Source organism: Crinia signifera, chromosome 6 (genome assembly GCF_055691185.1).
Source record: "Crinia signifera chromosome 6, ASM5569118v1, whole genome shotgun sequence".
NCBI classification, from domain to species: Eukaryota; Metazoa; Chordata; class Amphibia; order Anura; family Myobatrachidae; genus Crinia; species Crinia signifera.
The window spans coordinates 227,009,164-227,027,262 of NC_139222.1; positions in this window are offsets into that span (position 1 = coordinate 227,009,164).

Here is an 18,099-nt window from a genome sequence, read left to right on the forward strand (position 1 = left end):
GCACTGGGAAGAGGACAGCGTACACACGGGGGCACTGGGAAGGGGACAGCGTACACACGGGGGCAATGGGAAGGGGACAGCGTACACACGGGGGCACTGGGAAGGGGACAGCGTACACACGGGGGCACTGGGAAGGGGACAGCGTACACACGGGGGCACTGGGAAGGGGACAGCGTACACACGGGGGCACTGGGAAGGGGACAGCGTACACACGGGGGCACTGGGAAGGGGACAGCGTACACACGGGGGCACTGGGAAGGGGACAGCGTACACACGGGGGCACTGGGAAGGGGACAGCGTACACACGGGGGCACTGGGATGGGGAACAGCGTACACACGGGGGCACTGGGAAGGGGACAGCGTACACACGGGGGCACTGGGGGGGCAGCGTACACACGGGGGCACTGGGGGGGAGGGAACAGCGTTCACACGGGGGCACTGGGGGGCAGGGAACAGCGTTCACACGGGGACACGGGGGGCAGGGAACAGCGTACACACGGGGGCACATGGGGGCAGGGAACAGCGTACACACGGGGGCACATGGGGGCAGGGAACAGCGTACACACGGGGGCACTGGGGGCAGGGAATAGCGTACACACGGGGGCACTGGGGAGGCAGGGAACAGCGTACACACGGGGGCACAGGGAACAGCGTACACACGGGGGCACTGGGGGGCAGGGAACAGCGTACAGAGGGGGGCACTGGGGGCAGGGAACAGCGTACACACGGGGGCACTGGGGGGCAGGGAACAGCGTACACACGGGGGCACTGGGGGGCAGGGTACAGTGTACACACGGGGGCACTGGGGCAGGGAACAGCGTACACATGGGGGAGGCAGGGAACAGCGTACACACGGGGGCACTGGGGGGCAGGGAACAGCGTACACACGGGGCACTGGGGGGCAGGGAACAGCGTTCACACGGGGGTACTGGGGGGCAGGGAACAGCGTTCACACGGGGACACTGGGGGGCAGGGAACAGCGTACACACGGGGGTACTGGGGGGCAGGGAACAGCTTACACACAGGGGCACATGGGGGCAGGGAACAGCGTACACACGGGGGCACTGGGGGCAGGGAATAGCGTACACATGGGGGCACTGGGGGGCAGGGAACAGCGCACAGGGAACAGCGTACACACGGGGGCACTGGGGGCAGGGAACAGCGTACACACGGGGGCACTGGGGGGCAGGGAACAGCGTACACACGGGGGCACGGAACAGCATACACACGGGGGCACTGGGGGCAGGGAACAGCGTACAAATGGGGGCACTGGGGGGCAGGGAACAGCGTACACACGGGGGCACTGGGGGGGCAGCGTACACACGGGGGGCAGGGAACAGCGTACACACGGGGGCACTGGGGGCAGGGAACAGCGTACACACGGGACACTCGGGGGCAGGGAACAGCGTACACACGGGGGCACTGGGGGGGGCAGCATACACATGGGGGCCGGGAACAGCATACACACGGGGGCACTGGGGGGCAGGGTACAGTGTACACACGGGGGCACTGGGAGGCAGGAAACAGCATACACAGGGGGGCACTGTGGGGCAGGGAACAGCGTACACACGGGGGCACGGAACAGCATACACACGGGGGCACTGGGGGCAGCGAGCAGCATACACATGGGGGCACTGGGGGGCAGGGAACAGCGTACACACGGGGGCACTGGGGGGGGGCAGCGTACACATGGGGGCACTGGGAAGGGGACAGAGCACACACGGGGGCACTGGGAAGGGGACAGAGCACACACGGGGGCACTGGGAAGGGGACAGAGCACACACGGGGGCACTGGGAAGGGGACAGAGCACACACGGGGGCACTGGGAAGGGGACAGAGCACACACGGGGGCACTGGGAAGGGGACAGAGCACACACGGGGGCACTGGGAAGGGGACAGCGTACACACGGGGGCACTGGGATGGGGACAGCGTACACATGGGGGCACTGGGAAGGGGACAGCGTACACATGGGGGCACTGGGAAGAGGACAGTGTACACATGGGGGCACTGGGAAGAGGACAGTGTACACATGGGGGCACTGGGAAGAGGACAGCGTACACATGGGGGCACTGGGTACACACGCGGACAGTGGGGTGGGGGCCGGGTACACACAGGGACAGTGGGGGGACAGTTTTACTTGGATGCAGCTGCTCCTCTGACGGTCCGGGTGGCTTCTTTCTGCCTTCTCGGTGGCAGAGGCAACTCAAGGAAGCGCCTGAATCTGGTCCGCAGGCTGTGGTAGCTCCTCAGTCCTGGCGGTGGCATGGGGAGGTCAGCGTCTGGGCAGGAAATATAATAAATAATAATATTAAAGGGCTCAGCGTACACACGGGGGGGGCACAGTGTACACACGGGGGCACTGGGGCAGGGAACAGCGTACACAGGGGGGGGGCAGGGAACAGCGTACACACGGGGGCACTGGGGGGCAGGGAACAGCGTACACACGGGGGCACTGGAGGGCAGGGAACAGCGTTCACACGGGGGTACTGGGGGGCAGGGAACAGCGTTCACACGGGGACACTGGGAACAGCGTACACACGGGGGCACTGGGGAGCAGGGAACAGCGTACACACGGGGGCACAGGGAACAGCGTACACACGGGGGCACTGGGGAACAGGGAACAGCGTACACACGGGGTCACTGGGGGGCAGGGAACAGCGTACACACGGGGGCAGGGAACAGCGTACACACGGGGGCACTGGGGGGCAGGGTACAGTGTACACACGGGGGCACTGGGGCAGGGAACAGCGTGCACACGGGGGCACAGGGGCAGGGAACAGCCTACACGGGGGGGCACTGGGGGGCAGGGAACAGCGTACACACGGGGGCACTGGGGCAGGGAACAGCGTACACATGGGGGCACTGGGGGCAGGGAATAGCGTACACACGGGGGCACTGGGGGGGCAGGGAACAGCGTACACACGGGGGCACTGGGGGGGCAGGGAACAGCGTACACACGGGGGCACAGGGAATAGCGTACACACGGGGGCACTGGGGGGCAAGGAACAGCGTACACACGGGGGAACTGGGGGGCAGGGAACAGCGTACACACGGGGGCAGGGAACAGCGTACACACGGGGGCACTGGGGGGCAGGGTACAGTGTACACACGGGGGCACTGGGAGGCAGGAAACAGCATACACAGGGGGGCACTGTGGGGCAGGGAACAGCGTACACACGGGGGCACGGAACAGCATACACACGGGGGCACTGGGGGCAGGGAACAGCGTACACATGGGGGCACTGGGGGGCAGGGAACAGCGTACACACGGGGGCACTGGGGGGGCAGCGTACACACGGGGGGCAGGGAACAGCGTACACACCGGGGCACTGGGCGCAGGGAACAGCGTACACACGGGACACTGGGGGGCAGGGAACAGCGTACACACGGGGGCACTGGGGGGGGCAGCATACACATGGAGGCAGGGAACAGCATACACACGGGGGCACTGGGGGGCAGGGTACAGTGTACACACGGGGGCACTGGGAGGCAGGAAACAGCATACACAGGGGGGCACTGTGGGGCAGGGAACAGCGTACACACGGGGTCACTGGGGGGCAGCGAACAGCATACACATGGGGGCACTGGGAGGCAGGGAACAGCGTACACACGGGGGCACTGGGGGGGGCAGCGTACACACGGGGCACTGGGGGGGGCAGCGTACACACGGGGCACTGGGGGCAGGGAACAGCGTACACACGGGACACTGGGGGGCAGGGAACAGCGTACACACGGGGGCACTGGGGGGGGCAGCATACACATGGGGGCAGGGAACAGCGTACACACAGGGGCACTGGGGGGCAGGGAACAGCGTACACACGGTAGCACTGTGGGGGGGGACAGAGCACACACGGGGGCACTGGGGGGGACAGTGCACACACTGGGGCACTGGGGGGGACAGCGTACACACACGGGGGCACTGGGAAGGGGACAGCGTACACACACGGGGCACTGGGAAGGGGACAGCGTACACACACGGGGGCACTGGGAAGGGGACAGCGTACACACACGGGGGCACTGGGAAGGGGACAGCGTACACACACGGGGGCACTGGGAAGGGGACAGCGTACACACGGGGGCACTGGGAAGGGGACAGCGTACACACGGGGGCACTGGGAAGGGGACAGCGTACACACGGGGGCACTGGGAAGGGGACAGCGTACACACGGGGGCACTGGGAAGGGGACAGCGTACACACGGGGCCACTGGGAAGGGGACAGCGTACACACGGGGGCACTGGGAAGGGGACAGCGTACACACGGGGGCACTGGGAAGGGGACAGCGTACACACGGGGTCAGGGAACAGCGTAAACAAGGGGGCACTGGGATGGGGGCAGCATACACACGGGGGCACTGGGAAGGGGACAGCGTACACATGGGGGCACTGGGAAGGGGACAGCGTACACATGGGGGCACTGGGAAGGGGACAGCTTACACATGGGGGCACTGGGAAGGGGACAGCGTACACACGGGACACTGGGGGGCAGGGAACAGCGTACACACGGGGGCACTGGGGGGGGCAGCATACACATGGGGGCAGGGAACAGCATACACACAGGGGCACTGGGGGGCAGGGTACAGTGTACACACGGGGGCACTGGGAGGCAGGAAACAGCATACACATGGGGGCACTGTGGGGCAGGGAACAGCATACACACGGGGGCACGGAACAGCATACACACGGGGGCACTGGGGGCAGCGAACAGCGTACACATGGGGGCACTGGGGGGCAGGGAACAGCGTACACACGGGGGCACTGGGGGGGCAGCGTACAGCGTACACACGGGGGCACTGGGGGGGCAGCGTACACACAGGGGGCAGGGAACAGCGTACACACGGGGGCACTGGAACAGCGTACACACGGGGGCACTGGGGGGGCAGCGTACACACGGGGGCACGGAACAGCATACACACGGGGGCACTGGGGGCAGCGAACAGCGTACACATGGGGGCACTGGGGGGCAGGGAACAGCGTACACACGGGGGCACTGGGGGGGCAGCGTACACACGGGGGGCAGGGAACAGCGTACACACGGGGGCACTGGAACAGCGTACACACGGGGGCACTGGGGGGGCAGCGTACACACGGGGGGCAGGGAACAGCGTACACACGGGACACTGGGGGGCAGGGAACAGCGTACACACGGGGGCACTGGGGGGGGGCAGCATACACATGGGGGCAGGGAACAGCATACACACGGGGGCACTGGGGGGCAGGGTACAGTGTACACACGGGGGCACTGGGAGGCAGGAAACAGCATACACAGGGGGGCACTGTGGGGCAGGGAACAGCGTACACACGGGGGCACGGAACAGCATACACACGGGGGCACTGGGGGCAGCGAACAGCGTACACATGGGGGCACTGGGGGGCAGGGAACAGCGTACACACGGGGGCACTGGGGGGGCAGCGTACACACGGGGGGCAGGGAACAGCGTACACACGGGGGCACTGGGGGCAGGGAACAGCGTACACACGGGACACTGGGGGGCAGGGAACAGCGTACACACGGGGGCACTGGGGGGGGCAGCATACACATGGGGGCAGGGAACAGCATACACACGGGGGCACTGGGGGGCAGGGTACAGTGTACACACGGGGGCACTGGGAGGCAGGAAACAGCATACACATGGGGGCACTGTGGGGCAGGGAACAGCGTACACACGGGGGCACTGGGGGGCAGCGAACAGCATACACATGGGGGCACTGGGAGGCAGGGAACAGCGTACACACGGGGGCACTGGGGGGGGCAGCGTACACACGGGGCACTGGGGGCAGGGAACAGCGTACACACGGGACACTGGGGGGCAGGGAACAGCGTACACACGGGGGCACTGGGGGGGGCAGCATACACATGGGGGCAGGGAACAGCGTACACACAGGGGCACTGGGGGGCAGGGAACAGCGTACACACGGTAGCACTGTGGGGGGGGGGACAGAGCACACACGGGGGCACTGGGGGGGACAGTGCACACACTGGGGGGGACAGCGTACACACACGGGGGCACTGGGAAGGGGACAGCGTACACACACGGGGCACTGGGAAGGGGACAGCGTACACACACGGGGGCACTGGGAAGGGGACAGCGTACACACACGGGGGCACTGGGAAGGGGACAGCGTACACACACGGGGGCACTGGGAAGGGGACAGCGTACACACACGGGGGCACTGGGAAGGGGACAGCGTACACACACGGGGGCACAGCGAAGGGGACAGCGTACACACGGGGGCACTGGGAAGGGGACAGCGTACACACGGGGGCACTGGGAAGGGGACAGCGTACACATGGGGGCACTGGGAAGGGGACAGCGTACACATGGGGGCACTGGGAAGGGGACAGCGTACACATGGGGGCACTGGGAAGGGGACAGCGTACACATGGGGGCACTGGGAAGGGGACAGCGTACACACGGGGGCACTGGGAAGGGGACAGCGTACACACGGGGTCAGGGAACAGCGTAAACAAGGGGGCACTGGGATGGGGGCAGCATACACATGGGGGCACTGGGAAGGGGACAGCGTACACATGGGGGCACTGGGAAGGGGACAGCGTACACATGGGGGCACTGGGAAGGGGACAGCTTACACATGGGGGCACTGGGAAGGGGACAGCGTACACACGGGGGCACGGAACAGCATACACACGGGGGCACTGGGGGCAGGGAACAGCGTACACATGGGGGCACTGGGGGGCAGGGAACAGCGTACACACGGGGGCACTGGGGGGGCAGCGTACACACGGGGGGCAGGGAACAGCGTACACACGGGGGCACTGGGCGCAGGGAACAGCGTACACACGGGACACTGGGGGGCAGGGAACAGCGTACACACGGGGGCACTGGGGGGGGCAGCATACACATGGAGGAAGGGAACAGCATACACACGGGGGCACTGGGGGGCAGGGTACAGTGTACACACGGGGGCACTGGGAGGCAGGAAACAGCATACACAGGGGGGCACTGTGGGGCAGGGAACAGCGTACACACGGGGTCACTGGGGGGCAGCGAACAGCATACACATGGGGGCACTGGGAGGCAGGGAACAGCGTACACACGGGGGCACTGGGGGGGGCAGCGTACACACGGGGCACTGGGGGGGGCAGCGTACACACGGGGCACTGGGGGCAGGGAACAGCGTACACACGGGACACTGGGGGGCAGGGAACAGCGTACACACGGGGGCACTGGGGGGGGCAGCATACACATGGGGGCAGGGAACAGCATACACACAGGGGCACTGGGGGGCAGGGAACAGCGTACACACGGTAGCACTGTGGGGGGGGACAGAGCACACACGGGGGCACTGGGGGGGACAGTGCACACACTGGGGCACTGGGGGGGACAGCGTACACACACGGGGGCACTGGGAAGGGGACAGCGTACACACACGGGGCACTGGGAAGGGGACAGCGTACACACACGGGGGCACTGGGAAGGGGACAGCGTACACACACGGGGGCACTGGGAAGGGGACAGCGTACACACACGGGGGCACTGAGAAGGGGACAGCGTACACACGGGGGCACTGGGAAGGGGACAGCGTACACACGGGGGCACTGGGAAGGGGACAGCGTACACACGGGGGCACTGGGAAGGGGACAGCGTACACACGGGGGCACTGGGAAGGGGACAGCGTACACATGGGGGCACTGGGAAGGGGACAGCGTACACATGGGGGCACTGGGAAGGGGACAGCTTACACATGGGGGCACTGGGAAGGGGACAGCGTACACACGGGACACTGGGGGGCAGGGAACAGCGTACACACGGGGGCACTGGGGGGGGCAGCATACACATGGGGGCAGGGAACAGCATACACACGGGGGCACTGGGGGGCAGGGTACAGTGTACACACGGGGGCACTGGGAGGCAGGAAACAGCATACACATGGGGGCACTGTGGGGCAGGGAACAGCGTACACACGGGGGCACGGAACAGCATACACACGGGGGCACTGGGGGCAGCGAACAGCGTACACATGGGGGCACTGGGGGGCAGGGAACAGCGTACACACGGGGGCACTGGGGGGGCAGCGTACACACGGGGGCAGGGAACAGCGTACACACGGGGGCACTGGAACAGCGTACACACGGGGGCACTGGGGGGGCAGCGTACACACGGGGGGCAGGGAACAGCGTACACACGGGACACTGGGGGGCAGGGAACAGCGTACACACGGGGGCACTGGGGGGGGCAGCATACACATGGGGGCAGGGAACAGCATACACACGGGGGCACTGGGGGGCAGGGTACAGTGTACACACGGGGGCACTGGGAGGCAGGAAACAGCATACACAGGGGGGCACTGTGGGGCAGGGAACAGCGTACACACGGGGGCACGGAACAGCATACACACGGGGGCACGGAACAGCATACACACGGGGGCACTGGGGGCAGCGAACAGCGTACACATGGGGGCACTGGGGGGCAGGGAACAGCATACACACGGGGGCACTGGGGGGGCAGCGTACACACGGGGGGCAGGGAACAGCGTACACACGGGGGCACTGGTCGCAGGGAACAGCGTACACACGGGACACTGGGGGGCAGGGAACAGCGTACACACGGGGGCACTGGGGGGGGCAGCATACACATGGGGGCAGGGAACAGCATACACACGGGGGCACTGGGGGGCAGGGTACAGTGTACACACGGGGGCACTGGGAGGCAGGAAACAGCATACACATGGGGGCACTGTGGGGCAGGGAACAGCGTACACACGGGGGCACTGGGGGGCAGCGAACAGCATACACATGGGGGCACTGGGAGGCAGGGAACAGCGTACACACGGGGGCACTGGGGGGGGCAGCGTACACACGGGGGCACTGGGGGGGGCAGCGTACACACGGGGCACTGGGGGCAGGGAACAGCGTACACACGGGACACTGGGGGGCAGGGAACAGCGTACACACGGGGGCACTGGGGGGGGCAGCATACACATGGGGGCAGGGAACAGCGTACACACAGGGGCACTGGGGGGGGCAGGGAACAGCGTACACACGGTAGCACTGTGGGGGGGGGACAGAGCACACACGGGGGCACTGGGGGGGACAGTGCACACACTGGGGCACTGGGGGGGACAGCGTACACACACGGGGGCACTGGGAAGGGGACAGCGTACACACACGGGGCACTGGGAAGGGGACAGCGTACACACACGGGGGGACTGGGAAGGGGACAGCGTACACACACGGGGGCACTGGGAAGGGGACAGCGTACACACACGGGGGCACTGGGAAGGGGACAGCGTACACACACGGGGGCACTGGGAAGGGGACAGCGTACACACGGGGGCACTGGGAAGGGGACAGCGTACACACGGGGGCACTGGGAAGGGGACAGCGTACACATGGGGGCACTGGGAAGGGGACAGCGTACACATGGGGGCACTGGGAAGGGGACAGCGTACACATGGGGGCACTGGGAAGGGGACAGCGTACACATGGGGGCACTGGGAAGGGGACAGCGTACACACGGGGGCACTGGGAAGGGGACAGCGTACACACGGGGTCAGGGAACAGCGTAAACAAGGGGGCACTGGGATGGGGGCAGCATACACATGGGGGCACTGGGAAGGGGACAGCGTACACATGGGGGCACTGGGAAGGGGACAGCGTACACATGGGGGCACTGGGAAGGGGACAGCTTACACATGGGGGCACTGGGAAGGGGACAGCGTACACATGGGGGCACTGGGAAGGGGACAGCGTACACATGGGGGCACTGGGAAGAGGACAGCGTACACATGGGGGCACTGGGAAGAGGACAGCGTACACATGGGGGCACTGGGTACACACGCGGACAGTGGGGTGGGGGCCGGGTACACACAGGGACAGTGGGGGGATGGATTTACCTGGATGCAGCTGCTCCTCTGATGGTCCGGGTGGCTTCTTTCTGCCTTCTCGGTGGCGGAGGCAACTCAAGGAAGCGCCTGAATCTGGTCCGCAGGCTGTGGTAGGTCCTCAGTCCTGGCGGTGGCATGGGGAGGTCAGCGTCTGGGCAGGAAATATAATAAATAATAATATTAAAGGGCACAGCGTACACACGGAGGAGGGGGGCACAGCGTACACACGGAGGAGGGGGGCGCAGCGTACACACGGAGGAGGGGGGCGCAGCGTACACACGGAGGAGGGGGGCAGGGAACAGCGTACACACGGGGGCACTGGGGGGCAGGGTACAGTGTACACACGGGGGCACTGGGAGGCAGGAAACAGCATACACAGGGGGGCACTGTGGGGCAGGGAACAGCGTACACACGGGGGCACGGAACAGCATACACACGGGGGCACTGGGGGCAGGGAACAGCGTACACACGGGGGCACTGGGGGGGCAGCGTACACACGGGGGCAGGGAACAGCGTACACACGGGGGCACTGGGGGCAGGGAACAGCGTACACACGGGACACTGGGGGGCAGGGAACAGCGTACACACGGGGCACTGGGGGGGGCAGCATACACATGGGGGCAGGGAGGAGGGGGGCACAGCGTACACACGGAGGAGGGGGCATAGCGTACACACGGTGGGGCACAGCATACACACGGTGGGGCACAGCATACACACGGTGGGGCACAGCATACACACGGGGGCAAAGCATACACACGGGGGGCACAGCATACACACGGGGGGCACAGCATACACACGGGGGGCACAGCATACACACGGGGGGCACAGCATACACACGGGGGGGCACAGCATACACACGGGGGGCACAGCATACACACGGGGGGGGGCACAGTATACATACGGGGGGGGCACAGCGTATACACAGTATATGCAGTGAGGGGGGGCGGGGGACACACGAGGACAGTGAGGGGGGGCCATGCACTGACATGCAGCAGCTGCGGCTCTCATGCCGCCGCTGCATCACTGGCACATACAGCGCTGGGTCCCCCCACCACCAACCCCAGCCTTGCTGACACAAATCACCCCACCCACCCACAAGAATACTTGCAGCCGCGGCGCTGCAGACACGGCACGGGAAGCTTCCTTAGTTTGTTTGCCAGTGTAAACACGCAGCTCCCGGCCGCCGCGCGCATACACACACTGACATGAGCGCCGCAGCAGCACGGGCTCATGTCAGTGTGTGTATGCGCGCGGCGGCCGGGAGCTGTGGGTTTTAAACAGGCAAACCAAGAAAGCTTCCCCTCCCGAGTCTGCGGCGCTATTATTCTTGTGGGTTGGTGGGTGGGTGTTAAGTGTCAGCCGCCCATAGCAATCGCGTGCCGGGTGGCTGACTGCAAAAATACGTTTGGAACCTTTTAGCTCCTGTCTGTGGTGCGCCGACGGTCCTCTCCCCTTGGAGGGATTGCGGGGCTGCAGCAACGGGACCCCTGTAGGCAGCAGGTCTAAAGTTCTAGCCCCTCGCATCTCCGTCGGCCATCTTGGTACTCCCAAGTGAGGCCTGTCTGTACTCCCCCTGCTGGCCACACACTGCGCATGCGCAACAAGTTGGAGACTCCTATCTTTATAATGGGGGACGTTTCACTAAATTAAAAAAAAACTGTACCTATCTGAAAATCCTCAACCCCAAAAGGCACTCCACTGGGACAATATCTACCTAATAAAACAAATCCCAAGTCTCAATTGTTCCCCTACCCCGAGTTATGCCTTCCCAAAAAAACCCTCATAGACTAACATGGGTGACAAAGTGTCATTTCTGAAGTGTCAGAAAAAAACTGGCAGTTGGAAGTTTAGATCGCTCCCAATTGGTCATTTTTTTATATTTCGCCCTGAAATTTGGCACGCAGCACCGGTTGACGATTCTACGCGTACCTGCCAAATTTCAGCTCAGTACGCCCAGTCACTTTTGAGGTGCAGTCCCTCAAACACCATGCCCCCATCCGAAAAGTTCCCTATGGGAAAAATCCGTTCGTTGGATTCAGCCTTAATATAAGGGCACTACCGTGCCCTTATAATATATGTAAAGAAAAGGAGCTCTGGCATCATATGAACTGAACAACTAATAAGAGCTGTATTCATTGTTCATCACATGTATCTGTATATTACCTGATTACAGGTTTTTTATATATCTGTATATTTTATTAAATATCAATTATTTTAAATTGTCTTATATTCTGAAGCGCTCTCTGAAACTCCTTTTCTTTACATACCTATCTTTTGGGTCCTGTCTAACAGAGGACCCCTCAGAGGAGCTGCTCGTACACTCTGAGCGCAGGAAGAGGATCCCCCCCATTGCTTAATATATATATATGTATCTTTAAATTCAATTAAAAGTTGAAGGGGTCCCCTTGATGAAGTGTTAACAGACAAAAGGCATTGGGTAGCCTCCCTCCAGCCAGAACAAAGATATGATAACTTATTATCCTCACCCTTATCTGTTATCCATTGTACTGTTCCTGTTTTTGCCATGTATATTTTAATAGTTTTTTCATTGATAGAATAAATGTAATTCCTTTTATACTTGTAACATCTCACTTTTTAATTGATTTTAAAGATATATATATTAGAGATGAGCGGGTCCGGATTCCCGAGATCCGACAGATCCGAATATCGGGGATCCGGGCCAGATCCGAGCCGGCTCGGGAGTTCCCGCCTGAATTCCGGACCAATAACGAGGCCGAACGTCATCATCGCGCTGTCGGATTCTCGCGGGAGCGGGATCTTATAAAAGACGCACGCGCGCCCCGCCATCTTCACTCCAATCTTGGAGAGGGAAGAGGGTGGTTGGGAAGCTCCGTGTGCTCCGTGCTGTGCTCTGTGCCATGTGCTCCGTGACCTGACCTGTGCCCTCACTGCCCTGTGCTGTGCTCCGTGCCATGTGCTCCGTGCTGTACTCCGTGACCTGCCCTCACTGCCCTGTGCTGTGCTCCGTGCCATGTGCTCCGTGCTGTGCTCCGTGACCTGCCCTCACTGCCCTGTGTTGTAGACTTGTGGCCTGAGCCCTGTAGTGTGATTTAACTAACTAGGTGCTGCAGTGCTCACATGCAGGGGCTGCAGTGTCCACTGTCCAGGGGCTGTCCTGTGGCCCGTGCCCTGTTGTGATTTATTTAGCCCTAAGCCCTGTGTTGTGATTTATTTAGCCCTGAACCCTGTGTTTTTTGTGATTTAACTAACTAACTCAGTGCTGCAGTGCTCACACGCAGGGGCTGCAGTGCTGCTGAGTAGTACACTGTGTACAGGGGCTGCAGTAATACAAGGGGCTGTGTCCAGTGTGACGGCCTATATCTTATCCATTGTCCAGTGTCACGAGTCACTCACGACATATATCCTGTGTCCTGTCCTGTGTGACGACTGACGACATATCCTGTGTCCAGTGTGACAACATATATCCAGTGTCCAGTGTGACGACATCTATCTAGTGTCCAGTGTGACGACAATATATCCTGTGTCCAGTGTCACAAGTCACAACATATATCCTGTGTCCAGTGTGACATGTAATGTGTGCCGGCATATATCCTGTGTCCAGCGTGACATATATCCATTGTCCAGTGTGACGACATATATCCAGTGTGACGACATATATCCTGTGTCCAGTGTGACGACATATATCCTGTGTCCAGTGTGACGACATATATCCTGTGTCCAGTGTGACGACATATATCCAGTGGCCAGTGTGACAACAATATATCCTGTGTCCAGTGTCACAAGTCACAACATATATCCTGTGTCCAGTGTGACATGTAATGTGTGCCGGCATATATCCTGTGTCCAGCGTGACATATATCCATTGTCCAGTGTGACGACATATATCCTGTGTCCAGTGTGACGACATATATCCTGTGTCCACTGTGACGACATATATCCATTGTCCAGTGTGACGACATATATCCAGTGTCCAGTGTGACGACATATATCCAGTGTCCAGTGTGACGAAATATATCCAGTCTCCAGTGTGACGACATATATCCTGTGTCCAGTGTGACGACATATATCCTGTGTCCACTGTGACGACATATATCCAGTGTCCAGTGTGACGACATATATCCTGTGTCCAGTGTGACGACATATATCCTGTGTCCAGTGTGACGACATATATCCAGTGGCCAGTGTGACATCTAACCATTGTGTGACGGCATATATCCAGTGTCCAGCGTGACATATATCCATTGTCCAGTGTACAGGAGCTGTGTCCAGGGGCGGTGTCCAGAGGCTGTGTCCAGTGTGACGGCTGTGTCCATTGTCCAGGGGCTGTGTCCAGTGTGATGGCTGTGTCCAGTGTACAGGAGCTGTGTCCAGAGGCTGTGTCCATTGTCCAGGGGCTGTGTCCAGGGTGACAGGCTGTATCCAGTGTCCAGGGGCAGTGTCCAGTGTGACGACATATATCCAGTGTGACGACATATATCCTGTGTCCAGTGTGACGACAATATATCCTGTGTCCAGTGTCACAAGTCACAACATATATCCTGTGTCCAGTGTGACATGTAATGTGTGCCGGCATATATCCTGTGTCCAGCGTGACATATATCCATTGTCCAGTGTGACGACATATATCCAGTGTGACGACATATATCCTGTGTCCAGTGTGACGACATATATCCTGTGTCCAGTGTGACGACATATATCCTGTGTCCAGTGTGACGACATATATCCAGTGGCCAGTGTGACAACAATATATCCTGTGTCCAGTGTCACAAGTCACAACATATATCCTGTGTCCAGTGTGACATGTAATGTGTGCCGGCATATATCCTGTGTCCAGCGTGACATATATCCATTGTCCAGTGTGACGACATATATCCTGTGTCCAGTGTGACGACATATATCCTGTGTCCACTGTGACGACATATATCCATTGTCCAGTGTGACGACATATATCCAGTGTCCAGTGTGACGACATATATCCAGTGTCCAGTGTGACGAAATATATCCAGTCTCCAGTGTGACGACATATATCCTGTGTCCAGTGTGACGACATATATCCTGTGTCCAGTGTGACGACATATATCCTGTGTCCAGTGTGACGACATATATCCAGTGGCCAGTGTGACAACAATATATCCTGTGTCCAGTGTCACAAGTCACAACATATATCCTGTGTCCAGTGTGACATGTAATGTGTGCCGGCATATATCCTGTGTCCAGCGTGACATATATCCATTGTCCAGTGTGACGACATATATCCTGTGTCCAGTGTGACGACATATATCCTGTGTCCACTGTGACGACATATATCCATTGTCCAGTGTGACGACATATATCCAGTGTCCAGTGTGACGACATATATCCAGTGTCCAGTGTGACGAAATATATCCAGTCTCCAGTGTGACGACATATATCCTGTGTCCAGTGTGACGACATATATCCTGTGTCCACTGTGACGACATATATCCAGTGTCCAGTGTGACGACATATATCCTGTGTCCAGTGTGACGACATATATCCTGTGTCCAGTGTGACGACATATATCCTGTGTCCAGTGTGACGACATATATCCAGTGGCCAGTGTGACATCTAACCATTGTGTGACGGCATATATCCAGTGTCCAGCGTGACATATATCCATTGTCCAGTGTACAGGAGCTGTGTCCAGGGGCGGTGTCCAGAGGCTGTGTCCAGTGTGACGGCTGTGTCCATTGTCCAGGGGCTGTGTCCAGTGTGATGGCTGTGTCCATTGTGCAGGGGCTGTGTCCAGTGTGATGGCTGTGTCCAGTGTACAGGAGCTGTGTCCAGAGGCTGTGTCCATTGTCCAGGGGCTGTGTCCAGGGTGACAGGCTGTGTCCAGTGTCCAGGGGCAGTGTCCAGGGGCAGTGTCCAGTGTGACAGGCTGTGTCCAGTGTAAAGTAAGAAAAATAAATAGAAGTAATAAATAAAATAAAAACACATTTTTGGAGGATGATGGAGGAGGAAATAGTGGGAGTGCTGAAGCTGCTACCACCAGTCATGACAAGGCCGATACCTCTTTGTATTTGCTGTTTGGAGCATTTCTCTTTTTTTGGGATAGTTTATTAAACTGCCACCCTGTCTGCCCCTGCAGTGCCGCTCTGCCAGGTTGGAAGTGTAAGGTCCACATGTATGTGATGCCGACCCGCTGTCGCTTAGCTTAGTCATCCAGCTACCTCGGTATACCCTTTTGGCCCAACTACAGTAAATGAAAACAATTTTGTAAGCTGTGAAGTGATCAAAATTGACTAGAAATGAGTGGAAACTAATGTTATTGAGGTTAATAATACTTCAGGGGCAAAAACAGGCCCAAATTCTGTTATTTTAGCCATTTTTAGCATTTTTTCATAAAAATCCAGATCCAAAACCAAAACCCACAAGGGTGGTTTTGCCAAAACCAATCCAGATCCAAAACACGAAGGGAGATCCAGATCCAAAACCCGAAAAAGTGGCCGCCGCACATCTCTCTCTCGGGTCTTGCATAAAGTAAAATAAATGTACTGCTCTGTACCTACGGTGTTTCGGGCCAGGGCCCGTCTTCAGGACATTAACAGTGTTAAAAAACATGTACAAACATTTATACCTTACCCGTGCCAGGTCTTACCACCTCCCGTCCATCCTCTGATCTGGAACTAGGTGATATATACAATGGATAAATCCGGCACTCACATACACCAGATCAATTTTTCCTTACTGGGGTGCCTTCTTTTGAGCTGTTAGCAACAGCCCAAAATAGCAGGTAAAGAAAGTAGCACTCCTCAGACTCAATAAAGGTTAAAACTGTAGTCCTTTATTTAGGAAACCCAACACCGTTTCGGGGGAGTACCCCAGTCTTCAGGGACAAGCAAGTAACACATTCATAGACAAAGCACCATTATATATACACCACAAACACCATTAAGAACAAAGACATAATTAAAAACAATAAGAGCAATTATATACTCTACTAGAGAGTATATATATATGAGGGCGCCTGTTATATGAGAAATTCCTCTAAGCTGCTGCTTGATAACAGTGGTAGTCAATCCCTGCTGGGGCTGTCACTGGGACAGGTGGTGCAAAAAGAAAAAAGAGGAAGCAGCGCTGGTACTACAATGAATGATTACACACTCTCAATGAAAATTTAAAATACATAAATGATTTTATATAATAAAGAAATATATTAAAACATTGACAAATGCGAATACATTGAATGTAAAATAAAATAAAGAAAAAATTAATTAGGAGGGGTATCTCACTCTCAGGATGGACGCATGATGTTAAGTCCAATGTAGGATAAGTGCACTTAGCCCAATTGCTGGTGTTGGGGAATCACTGTACCAAGGTGGATGGGGGAATGACGTCACAGGTCCTCACTGGAACACGGAACTGTATCTTTTTTGACGTTGGAGGATTCTGTGAAATGCAGATTTCATAGATGTCATAATAGTCCTTACTGGTTGAAGCGGGGCCACCAATGGCCGCTGGAGGATGGGTGGTGCTGCAAAGTTCCTTGGATGACAGGGCGGGGGGAGTCCACTGTCTGTGATGGGGGGGGTTGGAGGGGTTGTACCTCAGTGGGCACTCTGGTATATGTCCATCGGTGGTATTGGGGTACCGGTGCAAATGGTGATGAGTGAATTGCACCTGGGCCACTGGGCCACAGATCTCAGTTTCGCCACTGGCTGTGGCTTTTTCAAAAGTTAAAATGCTTTTTGAAAAAGCCACAGCCAGTGGCGAAATGCATCAGTTATGACCTCCAGGATTGGACCCCTAGCCACTTTTCATCCACAGACCTCCATCACCCCCGAACCCCATTTGGGAAATTGCTCCTTGCCATTGCACATCCAACCACCTTGGACATTCAATTGGAGACCTCCAGGTGAGCCCCCCCTCATCAGCCACCTGTTTCAGAGGACCTGTTAATATTTAGTCCCTTGGGAGAAATGGTGTTCAATTTAAAGATCCACTTGCACTCACATTGAAGTAGAGCCTAGGCAGACCCATTTTTGAAGGTTAGGGATGAAAACTATTGTACTGCAGAAGTGTGTTGCGGTCTGTCTCTTTGGTGCAGAGAGAGGTTTGCAATTGTCTTGAGCAAACAGTGATGACCACATCTAGATAATGTGTACAAGAGGTTCTTAATTCAAATGTAAATTTGACAACAATGCCTAGTGTCTGTCCAAAAAATTAACAGATCATCTATATATCTCAAATAAAGATTAATATTCAATCTTAAAGTACCATGAGGAAAGAACAGATCCTGCTCAACAGT